Source organism: Colobus angolensis, unplaced genomic scaffold (assembly GCF_000951035.1).
Source record: "Colobus angolensis palliatus isolate OR3802 unplaced genomic scaffold, Cang.pa_1.0 Scaffold194, whole genome shotgun sequence".
NCBI classification, from domain to species: domain Eukaryota; kingdom Metazoa; phylum Chordata; class Mammalia; order Primates; family Cercopithecidae; genus Colobus; species Colobus angolensis.
Genome location: NW_012115088.1, coordinates 1002730 through 1007833, shown reverse-complemented (window position 1 = coordinate 1007833; position 5104 = coordinate 1002730). Strand labels below are relative to the sequence as shown.

The 5104-nt window shown below is 43.0% G+C and overlaps 1 pseudogene; it reads right to left on the bottom strand.

The window, feature by feature from the left end:
- Positions 1-2622: 2622 nt before the first annotated feature.
- LOC105510899 lies at positions 2623-3469 on the bottom strand (annotated as a pseudogene).
- Positions 3470-5104: the final 1635 nt, after the last annotated feature.

Sequence of the window (5104 nt, the reverse complement as noted above, 5' to 3'; positions counted from 1 at the left end):
CGTGGAATGGATACTTGAACTTTTAAATTGGGTGACCTGGAAAATAAACCTCATTGAAAAGGCGATCTTGGCGTGAGGGAGCTGCAGCTATCTTGGGGAAGAGCATTTCAGGCAAGGGAACAGCTGGTGCAAAAGCCTGGAGGCAGAGATTTTTCTGTGTCTTTGAGGACTATTCTGGAGTCACTGGAATGGGGTGAGTGGGGACGCGGATGGGTAGTAGGAGGTGATTTCCAAGAGGCAGCAGGAGGTAGGGTGACCATATAATTTGTAATCCAAATGGGGCTAAGTGGTCACTGTTAAAACTATGCTGGGACAACAGATACAAACTAGGATTATCCCAGGCATGCTGGGTTAGTAAGGATTTAGTCATCACTCTAAGTGACTTGGCTTTGGGCGGAGCTGCAACATGACCTGACTCGAGACCTCTGTTTTGATTACTCTGTTGAAAGGGACTCAAGGCCAGTAAGGCTGAATTACGGAGAATAGTTAGGGTGGGGGGGGGCCACCCCAACACCCAAAGTGAGAGAAGATGGGGGCATAGATCAGGGGCAATGGCAAAGGGGCCCTGAAAACTGGTCAAATTCTGGATATAATTTGAAGGTAGAACCAATAGGATTTCTGACCTGTACTAGGCTATGGGTGTAAGAGAAAGACAGGAGTAAAGACGGCACCAGCAGAAAATGGAAAGAGGAAGAAATTTGGGAGGAAGATCGCATTGCAGGTCAAGTTCACAGGAAGCAGACCCAGATGAAATGAGCATGCGAGAGGTTTGCTGGCCAGTGCTTTTGTGATCAATACCTGAGAGAGAAGCAGAAAAGAAGGATGTGTTGGAGGAAGTTGCTGGGTAGCCACTTGGTCCCAACAAGGAACTTAACCAACCCCATGGGGGAACTCTGAAGTTGGTCAGGCCCTTCAGAGTTACTCCAATGGGGCAAGTCAGCCAGGTCTCACACTTGACCTTCTAACTGACTGTCGCTGAGTGGAGGTAGTTCTGGGAAGGGTTAGACCTCGGGCAAGGTGGCTCTCCTCCATGGAAGTCAAGCTCTGGAGTGGGGTTGGGTTGTCAGTCACCAACACTCTCAGTGGCTGGGGAAAGGGGTGCCTTGGTCCCAGAGAATCTGGGTAGTGACTACAGCATCCATTACAGATCAGGCTCTCAGTTTTGCACCTAGGAAGTTTGAGACAGCCCCTAGATAGTCAAGGGGGGATGCTAAGTGACTCTTCTCCCTTTTCTGCTGACTCCAGGGGCCAGCACAGCCTCTGAGTTCCGTCAAGGTGGCTTGCAACCCTTACTCTTTCCTAGCTTATGCTGAACTTCCGGAGCAGCATATTCCATAGAAATACAGTCCCAGACACACGGCTAACTTATTATTATTATTATTATTATTATTATTGTTATTGAGCAAATCTTGCTCTGTCATCCATGCTGAGTGCAGTGGGATGATCACAGCTCACTGTGGCCTCAAACTCCTGGGCTCAAGGGATTCTCCCACCTCAGCCTTCTGAGTAGCTGAGGCCACAGGCATGTGCCACCATGACTGACTAATTTTTTAATCTTATTTTTTGTAGAAATGGGGGTCTTGCTATGTTGCCAAGGCTGGTTTTGAATGCCTGGACTCAAGGGATCCTCCAGTCTTGGTTTCCCAAAGTGCTAGGATTGTAGGTGTGAGCTACCATGCCCAGCTATGCATATCTAACTTAAAGTGGTATTGTATTCACACTTTAAAAGTTCAAAGAAATGGGTGAAATTTAATAATGTATTTTTTTTGAAACAAGCCTTGTTAAATGTTTGAACTGTTACATAAGCATTTTTTTCCTTTTTCTTTGAAAAAAAGATAAAATTACGCAAAAATGTTTATGCTAAACAATAGGCTGGATACAATGGCTCAAGCTTGTAATCCCAGCACTTTGAGAGGCCAAGGCAGGTGGATTGCTTAGACCTAGGATTTCAAGACCAGTCTGGGCAACATGGCAAAACTTCATCTCTACAAAACACACAAAAATTAGCCAGATGTGGTGGTGGGCACCTGTAGGTAGTGGCAGCTACTCAAGAGGCTGAGGTGGGAGGATTCCTTGAGCCCAGGAGATCAAGGCTGCAGTGAGCCGAGATCATGCCACTGCTGCCTGGGTGACAGAGGGAGCCCCTGTCTAAAAAAAAAAAAAAAGAAGCTACCATTTTCCAGTTATCTTTGAATGTTATCTTTTATGTTTTACTTTTCATTGTGAATCATTGTGAATATATACAAAGATGAAAAGTGGAGCATATAGTACAATGAATCCTCAGTTACTTATCACTGAACTTTAACAATGATCAACTCACTGCCAAATTTAAAAAAAAAAACCTTTGTTATTTATTTGTTTATTTATTTTTAAGATGGGGTCTCACTTTGTCACCCAGGCTGGAGTGCAGTGGTGTGATCTTGGCTCCCCGCAGCCTCCACCTCCCAGGCTGAAGAGATCCTCTCACCTCAGCCTCCTGAGTAGCTGGGACCACCTTTCGACTATCTACTGGTTAGTCTTGCAACATCATTTTAACAAAGTGTTACTTATTCTTGAACAATTTCTATGATGTCAGCAGAGAGATATCAACAAGAGTGATTGTAAAGTAGCTAGTCTTATAAGTCAAGAGTTAGGATCTTTGGTCCATTGCTCAATCCATTTCAGGATCTGATCTATATTATTTTCTAGCTCTTATGGTTTATTGCTTGGCAGCTGATGCACAATTTCTTCCTTGCAGGATGCTGTGACTTATTAATAAAGAACTTGAAAAATCTTACACTGAGTATTGTCCATTAGTTTCTTCTCAGTATAACCCCTTGCTTCAAGTCTTTCATATAATACATTGGTATCTGTTCCCAGCACAAAAACTATAATATATGAAACCAGTGTTCAGAGAATAAGTCACCAACATGGTAATAAACAGTAACTCTACCTTCTCTCATTTGGTTATCTAACTCATCAACTGCTCTTTATCTTCATCTAAAATGGGACAATCACTCTTCATCATAGCCGTCACACAACTGCTCTTCTTGAGCTAAATCACCCGCATTAATGTTGTATTTCAGTCCTGAATTTTTTTTATTTTTTATTTTTTTTTGAGACAGAGTAGTCTTACTCAGTCACCCAGGCTGGAGTGCAGTGGTGCCATGTTGGCTAACTGCAACTTCCGCCTCCCAGGTTCAAGCAATTCTCCTGCCTCAGCCTCCTAAGTGGCTGGGACTACAAGTATGTGCCACCACACCTGGCTCATTTTTGTATTTTTAGTAGAGACGGGGTTTCTCCATGTTGGCCAGGCTGGTCTTGAACTCCTGACTTCAAGTGATCTGCCTGCCTCAGCCTCCCAAAGTGCTGGAATTACAGACGTGAGCCACCACGCTCGGCCTCGGTCCTGATTTTGATGTGAGTTTTTTGCCTAGTGTGTTTTTCCTATCCCTGGTTTACTGGTGAGCAGGATATTTGGAAGCAACATGGTTCCTCGCTGTGATGGCTCTGAGTGCCTTGCTCACACACCCTACCCTAAACATTACCCAAGCTTTTTCATCTATCTGTCCACACACTCCCTCATCCCATTTTATTTTGTAACCAATTCCAGGATTACATCTGTTTACATCTGTAAGTATTTGAGTGCGGATCTGAAAAAGTTTTTTTTTTTTTTACTTAGAAGAATGCTTTTTTGGCTTCCTTCACTACTTCTGTTTTTTTGGTGAGATCAGAATTGCAAGTCAGGTCTCTAGGCTGAATGTTATGGCAAACTCTTATGTATTTAAACGGATGGCTTATTAATGACATGAGCAACCAAAGTTGCTATTAGCTGTTGATTTATGAAGCCACATGTTCAAGTTGTATGACGGATGTCATTAACATCAGGCGTGGCGGGCTCATTCATCTGTCTCTGCCCAGTGCTCTGCTGTCCTGAACGCGCTCAACAGATGGGGAATTTCATGGCCACAAATGGAATTGTTTATCCTCTCATTGTTCCCGTGTCAGCAATCAAACTAAATCCATTACCCACCAATAAAAAGATCAGCCAGTTCAGCTGTGGAAGGGGCCAAAGCTATGTTGAAGGGATTTAGAGTTTTAGAAGGGATAAAAAAGTAATAAGAAGCCACATAAAAATTAAGATCCCAGAGAAGAGTTTGAGTCTTTCATTCTAAAGCTGAAGGCTCTAAAGGATTTAAAAGGAAAGGCCAAGTAATTCAATATTTTCTTTAACACAAAATATACTCTAGAGACCCCTCTTTATGGATAGTGCATAGCTTTTATTGTGTGTTGATGGCTTTATTATCTCATTTCAAAAAGTCACAAGCACTCAAACTAGGCTTTGAAGAAGGAGGAAATGTCAGACTCATAATGGAAAAGCTGCTAAAACGTTAATAGCGTTACTACTGGTAGGAAGATTTTCTTTTGTGTGGATAAATAGTTGTCTGTTCTTATAAAGTTGTTCCTCTTTGGTTTAGCTAGCAGGTTCTCTGTATACTGATTTGTAAAAGGAGGTTCCTCAATTCTGTGGACCCCCCCAGGCTGCCCTCCCAACATTCTCAATGGACAATGGACCATAAATTTTTATTTATTTATTTATTTATTTGAGACAGGGTCTCGCTCTGTCACCCAGGCTGAAGAGCAGTGGCACAATCATGGCTCACTGCAGCCTCAACCTCCCAGGCTTAAGCAATCCTCCCACCTTGGCTCCCTGAGTAACTGGGACTACAGGCATGTGCCACCACGTCTAGCTAATTTTTAAATTTTTTTAAGAGAGAGAGTCTCACTATGTTGCCCAGGCTGGTCTTGAACTCCTGGCCTCAAGGCATCCTCCTGCCTTGACCTCCCAAAATACTAGGATTACAGGCTTGAGCCCCTGTGCCTGGCCTGACCATGACTTTTAAAAGTGGACCTTGGACGCTTTTTGCTTTTTGCCAGGTTGGTTTTATATCAGGATGTAACAGGCAAGAGACCTTGGTGTCATCATTCATTTGTTATAGCTGAATATTTGGGACATGCAGGTTTCACATTTATTTACTCAAAAAAGTTAGAGACTTTGGCCAATGGAAAATCAGGTTATCTGTAAGAAAAGAAATAAGACTAGTTGCATTGCTCTCTTTTTCAT